The sequence below is a fragment of the Saccostrea echinata genome, unplaced genomic scaffold (assembly GCF_033153115.1).
Source record: "Saccostrea echinata isolate AGI-Se365-2 ecotype Australia unplaced genomic scaffold, CSIRO_AGI_Sech_v1 ptg000048l, whole genome shotgun sequence".
Lineage (NCBI taxonomy): Eukaryota > Metazoa > Mollusca > Bivalvia > Ostreida > Ostreidae > Saccostrea > Saccostrea echinata.
In genome coordinates, this window is record NW_026889797.1 from 2905214 (window position 1) to 2922373 (window position 17160).

The following is a 17160-nucleotide window of genomic DNA, read 5'->3' on the forward strand; positions in this document are numbered from 1 at the left end:
CCCGGAGACGTCTCCGGACCTCAGAGGAGCGAATGAAGAGGGACTATGACTTGAAGGTCTGTGCCAGAACTTACAATGAGGGTGACCTAGTTTACGTCCTTGACACAGCTACTGTCAAGGGGAAATGCAGGAAGTTGAGCCCTTCCTGGAAGGGACCAGGTATTATCTTGAAAAAGTTGAGCTCCCACCTTTACCGAGTGAAGACCAAGCTCACAGTGATGGTTGTCAACCATGATCGCCTGAAAAAGTGTGTAGATCGGGACATACCATTATGGCTGTCCCGGTATCAGGAGAAGTTCAGAGCCCAGTCCCAGGAAGGTGGTGAGTTAAGTAGTGTCCCATTGTCCCCAGGGGAGAAAACTCCCTCGAGTGAGGTCCCTGGACCTTCCCAGTTGAGCTCGTCCTCAGACAGCCCTCCCCGTATACCGAGAAAACGGGGGCGCCCACGTAAAGTGCGGTCGCCCTCTACCGAGTCTGCTTAGTCGTCAGATGGGGATCTGACAGACTCTGAGCTCTATTGTTTCTGTCGTAGACCGGACGATGGGGGGCTAATGATTCAATGCGACCAGTGTGACGGTTGGTTCCACGGGGTTTGTGTGGGGGTCACTTCAGAGGAGGCTTCCTCCCTGGATCAGTATATCTGCCCAGATTGTATGAGGGAACCCCGGGTAGCAAACATTGGTGTTGTTCTGGAGCCCCCATCTTGGCCCAGGGTAAGACGGGTTACCCTGGCGGTTTTACAGGAATGGTGAGTGGGTCAGCTGGTTGTGACCCGCTCTAGCGTACCCTGCTAGGCCAGACTCTTTACCTGGGAATTATCCCGGACTCTAGGGCCTGGAAGTGTTTAATTGGGAGCGATCCCGGACCCCTTTCCCAGGAGTTATCTTGGGTGTGTTTTGTCTGGGGCTCACCCCGGCACTAGTCGTCCCTGGGCAGTCCGCCCGGGTGGGCGTTAACAGCGCCCCATCGTTGGAGATGGTTCCGGACCCTCCCTCGCACTGTGGACTCCCGCCTTTCAAAGAAAACGGGGGGGAGTGTAGTATCTGTGCGACTGTCCCGTGGTACGACTTACTGACGAGGCTACGTCAGATGGCGGGACAGTCGCACGGATCTCTTTCAGCGCCAAGATGTCAGACGGACAAGACGTGCTGCAGAGACGGTGAGTCAGCCCGGGCCAGAACCCACTACAGAGTATATTGTATATTTGTATATAGTGATAATAAATATTGTTATAAGTACTACACCCCCCCGGGTAGTTACTTTACTTGGTTCAATTTGTTCCTGCTGGCCCTGATAATGACCTCGTTCTATCGGAAGCCATTTAAATAGACTTCAAACTTTGGTTTTTCAAAACAACTCTCAGGTAATTGTTTACACCTGCACTGATAATTCACTGGTACACGGCCTACTGAACATAGCCATCGGCATTGTTTACGTACTATATCCAATCTTGGGTTGTAACTGGAAGTTAAAAGTGCAACCTAATTTATGAACCAAATCTGGAAATCAGGAGATTTTCGGGTTGTTCGGCAAAAATCGGGTGAAAAGCATGACCCACCGTGTCATAAAAAATTATCGGGTTAAGGGTGGAAAAATCGGGTGTAACCCGACGAAATCGGGTGAGTTGGCACATTTCCAAGAGTCCGAAGGACCCGCAACTTTCACTTCAAAGTGCCAAGTGCATGGCAAAGGAACAGTTGCTACTCATTTTTTATCGACTTACGTCAGTCGTGGCTGAGATTCGAACTCACGACCTCCCGATCACGGAGCATGCACTCTACCGACTGAGCTACCTTGAACAGTCTAAAGCTAAGAGAAAATAAGCCTTTGGGAATTTTATTTCAAGAGATGACATACATTTCCTATTATAGAATTTTTGCTGTCTAATAATCATATTCTGGATGAAAGAATACCCAATTGAAAGATATTATTAATCACATATTACTTGAGATTCTGCCCAGAATATAACCTATAAAATCTAATTATTATCCAGATTCAATAAAAGGTGGTGCAATTGATATGATATATTCCATGAAAAGATATAAGTTTACCAGTACTAGTATTCAGGTGTGAAAAAAAAAAAAATTAGTCGATTGATAAATCTGTCTTTAATTTACTTGCTCTACCATGTCTACCAGTTGCAAAGTGTAGCAAGCTAAGTGGTAGAGCTTGTCGAAGCCACAAGAGGTTGGGGCATGGACCTCCTCCCCCCTTTTCCATTTTTTTTTTCTTGATAAATCTGGGTTGACATCTTTTTCATATTTTTGTATTCTAATATGTTATTGATAAATGTAACTCTTTTGTCTCAATAAGCTGTTTTTAAATATCTTGTTTTCTACTGATACATAAAAAGAAAGAAACAATTTAATATTCACTTTTATTTACAGATTGTGCCCTCCATAACTTACATGTATCCAAGTTTATAAAATTTTCTTAGCTCTTGAAGATCCCTGTTTTCTATTTGTTGTTGGGAGTTTGTTGTTACTAATTTATAAAGGAAAAAAAGTTATCGGGAAACAGAGCAAAAAAAAGTATTGATTTCTCAGAAAAAGGTGGGGGCAGCCCCCTTGCCCCCTTCCACTCACATCATGTGTTTATGTACAAACGTATAACTTGTACAAATAAGAACAAAATTTGATTATCAAGTTCAGTAAAATATACTCGAATGTATCATTCAAATTACTCTTTTGACATGTTCCCTTAAGTGTTAAGTCTGCAGTTCAAAGTCTGCATGTTGTCAGGTGTCTGAGATTCCGAAAATGTTCAAGAGTGGGAAAGGGCGCTATACCTCTTTGCATACTTCATAAAACAAGCGCCTATGAAAAGCACTACAGTAAAGCACAAACATGTTTAATGAATTGACGCTTACAATCCCAGTGACTTTAAATATATTATAAACTTAATACATATATGTAAAATAAATTATAACAAAGCATACTCATCTGTTTCTTACACTTCGATCAATATACATGTAAGCATGCTTCACTTTAGTTATAAATTTGCATCTAAAGAAGGTATTTCCCCTTCAGAACAAGTTATAAAAAAGCTTAAAGTCAGCATGATGAAAAAAATCACTTATGGAACAATGATAAATAACTAAGGATTTAAGATATTTATTTTTTTTGTATACATGTGTTAGTATGGTAGTGTATGATACACAGCTTCTTTAATACTGGCTTGGGCTAGTGGGTTAAACTTGTACCTCAATTGCAAGGACTAACCTAGGGGGCGACTGAGGCGAAATAGTTGCTTTTGAGCTCCAAACTTCGCCTGATTTCTGCTTTTTCCTAGCCATAGTGCTCAGGTGAGCGATGTGGCCCCTGGGCCTCTTGTTTTTAAAAAGTTTAATAATGATCAATGTGTGCCACGTGCGTCAAGAAGTCTCCCTAGAATTTAAAACTTCTCCCTTATACATTTCTCTGAGGGAGAAGTGAAGTCTCCCTAAATTTTGGGTCTAGGTTGGTCCCTGAATTGATAGAACACTGGACTGACATGCCAGAGATGGGTTCAAATTCAGTCATTCAAAGACACAAAATTATGTCTCTAGACTAGTAGTGTAATAATCTTATATATAAATATTGCTTTTTTAAAGGATAGAGGTGGGATGATATACTGATAAACCAATACATACCAATATTTTCTGCTAAGATACGGTTTATGATATATGCATTGAAATATCAGTATGAAACGATACATGAACAACCTATCAAAAAATTGAAAATGGCCTCTTTTACCAAGTGAAGAGATGATATTGGTATTGTAAACGCTCTTTACAACTAATGAGTCATAAATAAGAGGAAAAACATTTTCACTCTTGAGCATCCTCGGAAGACGGTTAGGTACTGTACATAGAAAAGTTCAGTTTGTAAAGCATCAGAAAGTATCGTTTCCACAACAGTTAATATTATTAGTTAGTGTCCATCTGCACTAACAGCCAGTAACAAAGCATGGATTCTCAAATTTCATTAAAAAGAATTTGAAATTTTGAAACAAATTGGAAATTACCCTTACTGGAGAAATTGGGAAAATCAGCCGGGGTCTGGGGGCCACTGTCACTGGACAAGCCCTGCTGGGGGGCCCAATTTCAGCATTTTAATGACCAGTTAGAGTGCATAAAATAGCAAAGTAAACTATTTTTCACATAGTCTGAAAATTTTTATAAAAGAAAAAAAAAATATTTGTGCTTTTCATTATTGTAAGGGGAATTTTGTACTCATCAAAAGTGGAAAATGGGATATTAAGGGAAATTTTCTCTTGAGGACAAATAAGTCCGAATATCGGTAGTAAATTTGCCCTAGAATATTGTTTTGTAAATTTTTAGTCAACGAAATTGATGAACTTCAAGTATCAGTTTCAAAGCACATTTGATTTGGTTTGTTTATTGTTTAACGTCCTTCTGGAGAATTTTTCACTCATATGGAGACGCCACCACTTGCCGGTGGAGAGCTGCAAATTTTGACCTATGCTTGGCACTCATTGCCATTGAGCAGTGAGGGATCTTTTTCGTGCCAGCACCTACTGCGACACGGGACCTTGGTTTATACGGTCTCATCTAAAGGACCGGTTTCCACATCCCACAGTGGGATTCGAACCTCCGAAGTAAGGATCAACTCCTTACTCCGCAACTCTAGAGCAAACGCTCTAACCACTGTGCCACGTGGGCGACCACATTTGGTTTGATATAGAGTGATACAGAATCTTGATTTATTGTCAAGTAGACAAATATTGAAATAAAATACTAAATTTTTGTGTCACCTGCAGAGCAGAGCGGCACTAAGAGATCACTTTACCAGGTGTCTGTCTGTCCGTCTGTCACACCCTATATCTCAAGATCTGTAAGAGGTATGGATTTGATATTTTGCACATATATTGCTTGGCACTATGGCTTTTGTAAATTACCATGGTTACCGACCTCTTGACCTTTGACTTACTTTTCAAAATAGTTCATAGGGCCGATTTACAGCATATTTTTGACATTTAAAAGGTATTTCTATGCCATTTAGCATGTGCACTGTTTGTTGTAACACAATATGAAAAATACCAGCATTACAATCCACTTGACCTTGACCTTTGACCTACTTTACAAAAAATACCTTGGGAGTTTAGGTTAACTTATGACTTTTGAAATTGAGAGACAGGATTTTGATATTTAGCATTTATACATGTTTATGAGCTCATGATACTGTAATTTGAATCTGTATGATATTCAGTTACCACATAAACTTATATTTTAATAAAATATTATGCAAATACATAGGGACAAGGTATTCCACAATGGATCATGTTAAGACTGACAATTGCTGTAAAGATAGACTGAAATCTCTTTTGGAGGATTATTGGAAACACATTTAGCTCATGATAAGTACTTTGAAACTGTATGAAATTCAGTTAACTCACATGTAAATACAATGAAAATACATTGGGATCAGTATTCCACAATGGATTGTGTAGAGTGACAATTGCAGTAAGGACAGGCTGAAATCTGTTTTTGAGGATTAATTGTTGGAAATATGTATTAATAAAATGATAAAAAGATATTTCTAATAATTTCAATTAAATTATTCATTTGAGGCCAGGCTTAGAGAACCATATATTCTTTGATTGTCAGATTCTATCGGAGTCTTATACTATCTGTGGGTGCAGTTTTTCTTTGCAGGGAAATGCATGAACTATCATGCTAAAAGAAAATAAAAAAACTGGCCAATTTTAGATTTTTTTGTTCACCTTTAAGGAAGCTACAGAGTAGGCGACACATGTTCCTTTAAACGCTCTAGTTTTAATTTTATAGTTTTCATATATATTTATTATAATATCGAGATATTTATCATATCATGTTATATGTATTGAGATACGTATTGTATCACAAGATCTACCTGTTTTGTCCCACCCCTTTAAAAATGTTTGCTTTTGATGAACTTTATTGCTTTGACGATGATCATTCATCTTTTTTGTACTGTTTTCGCTTTTCACGTTTTTTTTAAAAAATACATGACGTACTGGTATAATTTAAAGATTGTGACCCCTTGAACTTTTGAGATTTAAACCTTCTCTAAAAAAAAAAAATTGAAATATTGTTCATGTCAATAACAAATAAAGTTGCAGACTGGTGCAAATTTAAGTATCATGTACACCATGTACACAACAGGTCTTCCCGGTTCTTCTTTTCTTCTTCAATGAGTACCTGTATTATTCAATCCCAGATGTTGGACTTGATCTCGCCCCTCCAGAAAAAGCAAAATGTCTTTTAAAACTATCTAAGTTGATGCAAAGATTACAAATTATTTCCTAAGTGTGTCGAGACAGGGTTAGTTGTATTGAGAGCTCTGACAAATTATATTTGCTATTCGGGTCAAAAATCGGTGTTGAGTGATGTAGCTCATAGACTTTTCTTGTAATCATGGGTAAAAATATACACATATACTAATGAAAAACTATAATTGCAGATTTTGGAGTTTTCACAACAAGAGCAAACTTAAGGCAACTTTCTTCTTGAAAATGTTGGAGACTGAGATGCAGATGTTAACAGACAACTCTGCATGGAATTGGAGGATAAGAGTATATAACTGAATGCATTCTGTCTGGATTTCTGTATGGTGACAGAAGGCTTTGGTAAGTCAAGATAACTGTAAAAGATCATAAGTAAACAATTATCATTTTGAAATCTATGCTTCCATTACCATAAAAAATATTCACTGACCTCATTTGCTGACCTCATGGTTATTCAGTCTTTGAAATGTACTTTTTTGTTTTCAATTGATCTTACTTGAAAGGAAACTCAAATTAACTTTGTGCTAATTTTAGCCCTTTTTTTTTCAAATGAAACCCTAAGTCACTCAGATAAACTATTTGCTATCTGCTTTTGTCCATCCTTCTTTAACATTTGAATATTTTTAGCTTCTTCTCTGGAACCGATGAACCAATTTCAACCAATTTTAGCAAAGAATATCTAGTATGATGAAGGGGAACAAAAATTGTGAATTTCATTATCTCTGCCACCCCCTCCTTTTGGGCCTGAGGGATGGGGCTAAACCCATTAAAACTATTGCAATCTTTAAAAATCTTCTTTTTTTTTACTCCTGGAAATCAAGCAGTTGAATTGCTGCCATGGTTGAATAAGCATTAAGCCCTCTATCAAAATTTTGAAATTCATTGCCCCAAGGTCAGGGGTTCCGGTGTAAGGGTGGCACTCCATTGATTAAATATGGTGAAAATGCATTATTTCTTTGAAAATATTCTTCTCTGCTCCTGGATATGAAGCAGGCAGACTAAGTACAAAGTTATGATGAGCACCTCTTCCAAAATTATTAATTTCATGACCCTTGGATAGAGGGTTCTAGTGTTAGGATGGGGCTTTAATGATAATTACATGTATAGTTAAAATGCATTAATTCATTTGAAAATCTTCTTCTCTGTCTCTGATTATTAAGGGGAAAAAAACTAAGTGCAGGTTATAATGAGCAAGGGTGCTTCTTCAACAATTGTGAATTTCATAGCCCCCAGGATGAGAGGTTGGAGGGTGTGGTCTATGGATAATACAGGTATAGATTTCTTTGAAAATTTCTTTTCTGCTCCTGAGTATTGAAAACAATACTAAGTTCATGGTTATGATGAATAAAGTCGCCTTTTCCATAATTTTGAATTTTATTCCCCAAGGGGTCAGTAGTTTTGGTGTTAGGGCAGGGCCCTATTGGTTATATAGTGAAAATGCATTATTTCTCTGAAAATCTTCCTTCTTTGATCATGTGCATCAGGTTACCAATCTTACTACATAGTTATGATGAGTAAGAGTGCCTCTTTTAAAATTGTGAATATCATGGCCACTTGTTCTGGTGCTAAGGCATGGTTCTATTGAATATACACTGAAAATGCATTAATTTTTTGAAAATCTTTCTTGCTTCTGGGTATAAAGCAGATAAACTGAGCCCATGGTTATATTAATCAAGGGTACCTCTTCCAGATTTGTGAAATTTGGGTCAGCAGCTCTTATGTTTGAAGATGGGGTGGTCTATTGAATTTGTATAGTGAAAATTCTTTAATATTTTTGAAAATCTTTTCTTCTCCTGGGTATTAAATAGACAGACTATAAAATGGCAAAGTGCCTCTTCCTGAGTTCCAAAATTATGAATTTCATGGCCCCAGGGTCAGGTTTTTTTTTTCTTTCTCTTGCCCTTAGATTTAGTTTTGCTCAAATCATGACCCCTGGGGGCTGAGTAGGGCAGGACCACAATGGGAAATCAAAGTTTTACAGAGGAATATATTGCAAAAGATCTTTAAACATCTTCTTGAGAACAGCAAAACCATGAGTAGTCATATTCATATGGGAGCATCCTCAGGTAGCACAGATTTAAGTTTGTTCAAATTGTGAAACCCTGAGGTAACAGTTGAGTGGGGCCACAATTTTGGATCAAAGATTTACATAGAAAAACATAGGAAAAAGCTACAAATAAAAATGAGCTGTTCAAGAAAATAAAGCCTTGGGTTAGTCATATTCATATGGTTGCATCTTCAGGTAGATTCAAGTTTTTTTTTTTTTTTTTTTTTCAATCATGATCCCTTGGGGTATAGAAATGGCGTAAAAAACCTATGCAGAGTGTTTAAATGCCTTTTAAATTTAATTCTGATGTAGAATTTTTTTTATTTATCAATCAGACATTCAGCTGTATAAATACACTGTGGTGTACATACTGATGCATCAGTTGAAAAAAGTTTTCTCTCAGTATGTCATTTTTAGATCACCTGAGCTGAAAGCTCAAGTGAGCTTTCCTGATCACCTGTTGTCCGTCTGTCCATCTGTCCGTCTGTGAACTTTTCACATTTTCAACTTCTTCTCAAGAACCACTGGGCCAATTTTAACCAAAATTGGTACAAAGCATCCTTGGGTGAAGGGGAGTTTAAATTGTGAAAATAACTGACCAAGCCCCCTTCCAAGGGGAGATAATTAAGAGAAGACAAAAATAGGGTGGGTCATTAAAAAATCTTCACAAGAACCACTGAACCAGAAAAAAACAAAACTTATGTGGAAGCATCCTTGGGTAGTGTAGATTCAAAATTGTTCAAATCATGACCCCCGGGGGTAGGGCAGGGCCACAATAGGGAATCCAATTTTTACATTGAAATATGTAGAAAATATCTTTAAAAATCTTCTTCTCAAGAACCACTTTGCCAGAAAAGCTGAAACTTATGAGGAAGCATCCATGGGTAGTGTAGATTCTAAATTGTACAGATCATGACCCCCAGGGGTAGGGTGGGGCCACAAAAATGAATCCAAGTTTTACATTGAAATATGTAGAAAATTTCTTTAAAATCTTCTTTTCAAGAATCACTTGCACAGAAAAGTTGAAACATATGTGGAAGCATCCTGGAGTAGTGTAAATTCTAAATTGTTCAAATCATGACCCCCAGGGATAGAACGGGGCCACAAAAGGGAATCTAAGTTTTACATTGAAATATGTAGAAAATATCTTTAAAAATCTTATTTTCAAGAACCAATGGGCAAAAAAGCTGATTCTAAATTGTTCAAATCATGACCCCTTGGGGTAGGGCGGGGCCACAATAGGTATTACAAGGGGGAAAATCAGATGAAGAAAAGCAAGGCCAAAATAACTCAGGTCAGCGTTGTGGCCCATGGGCCTCTTATCAATTTTACCCTAAAAAAATAAGCACTATGATGTTACCCATTGCACAATATGTTGTTAATGATGAGTATGATGAGGGTAACATTACTACTGACTTGTTAAATGCATTAATAAATTCCAAGGGTTTCGTGATTCAGTCATTCAGAACAGATCACTTTAACCTCCGACTTACTTCAGCCAAAATTCTTTGTGAAGATATAACCATGTTGATAAATATTGAATTATCAGAAAATTTTACAATATGTACTAATAAATGATTGATTATAATTGAGAGTAATCAATTGGTTTAAGTTAAGTCCATCAATGATTAAATTAACACCTATACCCCTATGATTTATAACTTTTACCTCTCTTTAATCTACTTTTCAGTCTATGCGAAAGACATCAGACCGTCGAACCTGACCGATGTGCAGTGCTTCTGGCCTGATGTGTCAATTTTTACACCGGACCGGAATGTCTGATGTCTCGGTGTCCAGTTTTGAGCTTAACTATTTCGACGCAGTCATTTCAATGTTTTTTTTTTTATTAGTAAAAACTGTCGTACAATTCCAAATACGTAATTAAATGTCATTAAAACTGCATGGACTCTACAGAACTATGTGGGAGCAATCCCTGGTAAAAGAAAAGCTGTTAGGCCTACTCAAGAGGTTTTTTGGTCTGACAAAATTTGGTTCAGTCCTTTGTATTCATTGCATTAATTAAAAATTACACAGGACTGAATGTCCAGTGTGGTCCAAAAAACTTTCGCATAGACTGACTTATAAGTTCTGAATTGAAAACAGTTTTATGCAAGAAAAAATAAAAATTTGCAATAAAATTCTAATTTAAATCTAGTTAAGGAAAACTCTCTATGCAGCATATCAAACATGTTCAATGTGCATTGATTTAGAGGACTTAATTATGAATATTATTTAGTTTCAGTACATTTATATTATGATTGATTCTTTAAATTTTAGATTTGGTAGATATTTATTGAAAAAAATAATTTTTATCTTTTATGTAAATCTATAGTAAAATAATGCATTGCTCCAAAAGCCAGTAGTGATAAATATTCCTCACAAGTCAAAAGTGATAAATATTCCCCACAAGTCAACAATGATAATAAATATTCCCCACAAGCCAACAATGATAAATATTCCCCACATGTCAACAATGATAAATAGTGATAAATATTCCCCATAAGTCAACAGTGATAAATATTCCCCACAAGTCAGCAGTGATAAAAAGTGAAAAATATTCCCCACAAGTCAGCAGCACAGATACTTATGGATAGGAACCCCCCCCCCTCCCTTAGGACTTGGACTTTTTTTCAGAAATTATATTTATTACACTTATTTATCATGTGTACCATTGGAATAAATCTGTAAAACCCTAGAATAATCATTCCACACAAAAAATACCCCACTATTCATTATAAGAGAGAAAGGTATGCCTCTTTCTGTTTACATTGTTCCCCCTGCTGGTCTTTCTGGGTTTAAAAACATTTATTGGATGTATGGTGGTCGAAAGTGTTAAAGTAGCCCCCCCCCCCCAATTTTTTTGGAGTTATTAAATTGTATGTTACAAAGCAAGCAAAGATGCAGTATTATTGGAGGTAGATTAGGTCAGATTATGAGGTCACAATTTTTCATGGGGATAAAAAAGTTTCTGAAGAACAGCAGAGCTTAAATGACTCAAGTGAGCACTGTTGTACATTTGACATCTTTTAGAGCATCTTTATATTTAAGATTAGACTTAAGTTTATAGGAAGCTATTGATCTTAGGTTGAGTTGACTTCTTTTTCTCTTTGAAGATAATCAAGACAATCAAGAATTGGAGTGGCTAAGAATCAGATGGAGACCAAATGTCAGTTCACATGGAATACCAGGGTTTGCAAAGGAGGACATTGGAACTGGCTTAAGTATTCAAATTTCTGATGGCAGTTGATGACAGAAGATGTCATACTTAGGGAAACATTAGATTAAATTACTTTGAATGGTAAGACTTGGTTATTATACCCTGTAAAGTTCAGTACAAACAAGATATACTGTAAACCAACTTTGACTTGCCTGAAAGAAAGATCTGCAATTTTCGCAACCTTCATTACTTCTCATTACAAACCAATCATAAGTTGTGACAGTGTATTATGGTAGAATGTTTCCTTCACTGCAAAAATTAATGCTTACTGTTGCAGATGGATTTCAAGGTAAAGAATCCTGAATAAAAATTGTCGGGAATAATAGTTGGTTTACAGAATACATGATTGTGCAGTTGAACATAGGTATTTTGAACACTGATATCTCGAATACAGTGGATATGTGTGTAATTTTTAAGTCCCAATCACTTATTATATTTAATAAGTATTTAACCGTTAACATCTTGAATCCTCCCGATATCTCCAAGTTTTTCCACAGTTCCAATGATAGTTCGAGATAACAGGGTTTGAGTATCAGGGTTTGACATTTATTTTAACAAGTACTAGACATGTCAGGCTACCTTCCTTAATTTTTACTAACCATAAAATCACTTGCCCTGACCAAACTTCTTTTAATTGCTTACTTTAATTGGTAACTTTTGAAACTATCTCTTATGCGTGTCAAGAATCTGACAGCCATTTTGAGTCTGGTTCATTAATTGGGACATGAAAATTATGAGCCTTGAAGACATTCAACAAACTTTACTAAAATTATTATCCTAAATATTATTAAATACAGAAAGTGTTATTTGGTAAGTATTTATACCATATCAATACGTTTCAGCCCAGACTTGTCTACTACAGCTAAAAAAAATACAGTGCCACCTCGGTATATTGCCCTCCATCATATTGCCACCCTCGCTTATTGCCAGGAATTCTTGAAGAACAGATTTCCCCCTGTATTAATACACCCGTTATAATGCCACCCCTGCTTATTGCCATCTGCCACTGGTTTTGGGAAACAAAAGGTCAAATTATGTAAGAAAAAATCCTTGGTAACAATGCCAATTATCTAGCGTGTGTCGGTAATTTGGACACCACACCCGTGCTTTGACAGTGGTTGCGGTGAAGCGACTTGCTGGACTAGGAATTCAGCTAGATTAAAGATAATTGTTGCATAAAACTCAAAATTAGCAATGTCTTTGGAGTGTGTTTATAAGATAGAAGAATTATTTCATCACAGTAATGGAAACGTAAAGCGAAAGAAAGCGTACAAATTTAGATTACAAAAAAAAGGATTGATCAACAGTCGACCTATTTGATTGTATATCGCCAATTATTGCTTATCATGGATAATGCACAAAACCATAATAAATGCAAAAAATCATTTGCGTCCCCTTAGATTAAGAAGCCATTCAATCAATCAAAAAGGAAACCCCATATCTTTTTTTAGACTACTATAATTCTGCACATGAAAATATTAGGGGTATCGTTAGCCTATCATGGATAATGCACAAAACCATAATAAATGCAAAAAATCATTTGCGTCCCCTTAGATTAAGAAGCCATTCTATCACTCAAAAAGGAAACCCCATATCTTTTTTTAGACTACAGTAACTATAATTCCGCACATGAAAATATTAGGGATATCGTTAGCCCTGAAATTTCCTTTATTTGTCGGGCATATATTGGTTTGATTGATAAATATCAAAACAGAATCGGAAGAGAAGTACACAGGTATTAGCAAACATGAGCATACATGTCTAATTTAACGGGTTGACGTGTTCTGACATGTGACTTACCATTTGTCAGTCATGATGCTTTACCAACTGAACATTTTAACCGATTCAGAAATTCTTGAGACGGTGAAATAATCTACTTTTGATTCAGATGACATTAATGATAATTCTCAAAAACTTTTTTTTATACCAAGAGGCTATAACGGCCACTGACATCTTTGTCATCGGGTTATTAAATTCTTATTCAACATGTGCATGACGAAAGGAAATTGATGTGTTCAATATTCTGATATTTTTATTGCTTTTCATTCAAAATATTGTAAACAAAAAGAAAAAAAAAATAATAATGACTTTTTTTTCAAAAAGAAATGAGAGCTGCCCTTATATCATGTGACATAAATAGATTGTAACGGAAATAAATTACGTAATCTACATGTATTTATTTTGTTTTGATTACCCATTGAATTGTAATTTATGGCAGAATATGCTATATTGCCACCCTCGCTTCAATGCCAAAATCTGTCTTGGACAAAAGTTGGCAATATACTGAGGTAGCACTGTATTATAAAAAAAATTTATGGCTAAACATAATTGTGTTATGAAGGGAATTTCAACTTACAGAGCAATGGTTGTGTTTACATTTGTACAAATAAGATATTTTTTTTTACAATTTTGAATATATTTATTCAAAAGACTGAAATGGAATTTACAGTTATCAACCTGACCAAAAGGTCTAGTTCACATACATTGCACACAACCATACCATTCATTTAACCAAGTTGGTCTGATGTGCCTTAGTGTTAAACCCTGACTGTATTATTTATAGATGGCAGAGTTCTTCATATCAGATTACTGGTTAGCCATTTTTGGGAGACCTGTATCATTACTATAAGGACATTTATAGATAGGTCTATAAATACAATGCATCAGAATACATTTTTATGACATGAATATGGTCAGGACATATAGAGTTTGTCATGTCCGTCTTCCGTTCTTCTGTCCTTCCATTATGCTTTGCATTTAGCACAGTTTAAAGCTCAGTTTCAAAGAAACTATGATAGGATCTTTTTATCAAACTTCATTTGCTGATACATTTGGAGGAGAATTATTCAACTGCATCAACATTTCATGATCATGACCTTTCCTTTGACCTTGACTTACTTTTCTTAAATTAGTGTTTAGCTCAGTTTTAAAGAAACTCAAGATATTTTTTATCAAACTTCATATGCTGATACATAATGAAGTAAGCTATTGAACTGCATCAACCATTTTTTACTTTGACCTTGCCAATTGCCAAAAAATTGCCAATGACCTGCTTGGAAACATTGATATTTTTTTGTTAATTCAGATTTTTCTGCCCCCGCCATAAAATGGCCAGGGGAATATAGTGTTACTCTGTTCTGTCATTCCATCATTATTCACTTCCCGTTCATTATCTCTGCAACAGTTGGACACATTCAACTCAAATTTGACATATGGATATGTCATTTGAAAATGCAGGTCAAGGTCGAATTTGGTTATGGTCCGATGATTTTTGACAGAGTTGTTTGTCTTGAACTTAGAAAAAAATAAGAAATGTTCAGTTTCCACTCTCTTACTTTTGTAGGGATGTATGTATAAGGTTGAAATTGCATGTGCAGGTATTTTTACCAAAAAATACAGGTCAAGTTCAAATTTGGTCATGGTCCAATGATTTTTGACAGAGTTATCTCTCTTGAATTTAGAAAAAATTAAGAAATTTTCAGTTTCTGCTCTCTAACTTTTGTAGGGATGTATGTATAAGGATGAAATTTTTTTACCAGAAAATACATGTCAAGTTTGAATTTAGTTATGTCCCCTGAACTTAGAAAAAAAATCTTTTGTGCAAACAAATTTAAAACTGAAATTGGCATTTGAAACTTATTTAACTGCCTGCAGAGTCATTTGTGGCATTCAACACATCTAGTTCATACAATATATACAATTCAGGACATTTCAAGAAATGTTAAAAATATGACATTTAAGGGGGGGGGGGGGGAGGATTTATATAGCTCTTTTCATGTTGCATTACTAATATACCTTCGGCTGGGCTTTCATGTCCTATGGACATCTTTCTTGTCTTTTCATTCTGTGAGATTTCTAATATTTAAGTTTTTATTATGCTTATCATTTGAATGCCTTCCAAGTTCATGATTTTGTAGTTGGTATTTCACAAATACTCTGTGCCATTTGACAAACTTAGAATACTGCCAAATGCATTTTACATCTCAGGGGGTGAGGGTGTGCAATTACAAAAATTGGCAACTAGTATTTTTTGTTGATAGTTCCTACATTGCTTTAAATGCTCATGACAGATGCTTTCTTTTCAGATATAAAAACATCAAACGACAGGGGAAAAAAGAGGACTGCCTATTTCCGATATATCGATCTCTTCACATAGCAACACCCAAAGCACTACCATCGAAAAATTAAAATCAATATTTAGGAAGAAAAAATGAAGACATTGATCATAAAGAAAAGAAGTAGGAAGAGTTTTGAATATTATGTCAAGTTGTCAACAACACCACAGATCTGGAAATGGATTTTCTTGCCTCATAATATATATTAAGTTCATGTTCATGCATGACTTTTGATATAACTGTGTTCTCTGTATCAAAATTCCTCCATTATGTATACATGTAGAGCAAGGGCAATGCTGCAGCCATCACATCTTGTGTAACACAGCAAAACAACTTTTTATTGTTTGGATTTTAAATGCTTATGATTATACTTAAAATCGCAAGAAAAATGACTGTACCTGTGTAAAGTACAATGCAGCAATATACAAAAAAGATTGTCAAACAATATTTTTGTCTTTGTCATTTGTGTCATACTAGTATACACTTATGTATTGGAGCATGAGAAATCAAAAAAACAAAATAAATAAATAAATAAATAAATAAAAATAAATAAATAAAATATTTCTTGATTTAAAGATGAAGAAAGTATTGGGAAGTCTTGGAAATAGTGTTTGAAAGGTATATATTAACTATGTTGTGTATAAATCTGTACTTCTGTTAAATCAGAGTGCATATTTCTTTAGATAAGGCCAAACAAAAAAATATGTGTGGTTCCGGTTACACTTCCAAAAAAATTAGGGTAGGTAGGTAGGGATTTTTTTTTTTTTTTTTTTTTTAACAAAATGATTTTCTTAATTTTTTCTAAATAATACCTATCACTGCTTTGTAAATGGCATTTAGATGTGGTGTGATAATATACTAGTCAATATTGGTAGGGGACACCTACATGCTAGCTTGCTTTGGATTTAACACTATTAAACACTTGCACTATGTTTTGCAAGGAGGCCGTCATTGCTGAAACTAAAACTTAAACTGGAGCCATTGACGGAAATCGGGGGAAATTCTGGAAAAAATATGAAAATTGCCAAAAAAAAGTTTAGGGTCGGGGGTATAAAATAGGGAAGGTCGGGTAACCGGAACCATACATATTTTTTTATTTGGCCTAACTAAAAGAAGTTAATAGAGCAATTTATCAGGTAATCATCCAATAAGTAATGCATTCATTTCATCTATATTTTGAGAATTTAAAGAATTTTTAAATCAGTGGAAATAATTCCTTATCTTTATACAGTCATGTATGTACAAATGCTTTCATGATGAAATGACTATGCAAAGAATGGAATAAGACAGGTCACTGTCTTGAATTGTTTACTTTATGCATTCATATCCAAGTTGGCCTATGTGGAAGGAGAAGGGTTCATGAAATAGTATCCTTAAGGAGTATTTACAGTACTTTAAAATGTTGAGCAAAATTTCTTTACTTGCATGTTGCCAGACATGATTAATTTATTATGAGTGTGAGGTTACAAGCCGTATATATAATTCTTTTATATGAAAATAATTTTAACTACTAA

At 35.5% G+C, this 17160-nt stretch overlaps 1 long non-coding RNA gene across 1 annotated transcript; it reads left to right on the forward strand.

Annotated features, from left to right (window-relative positions):
- The first annotated feature begins 3763 nt into the window (after nucleotides 1–3763).
- Nucleotides 3764–15834, forward strand: LOC133203200 (uncharacterized). Its single transcript, XR_009723345.1, has 4 exons — nucleotides 3764–3839; nucleotides 6444–6609; nucleotides 11428–11612; nucleotides 15617–15834. It is a non-coding gene; the product is annotated as an uncharacterized LOC133203200 (long non-coding RNA).
- Nucleotides 15835–17160: the final 1326 nt, after the last annotated feature.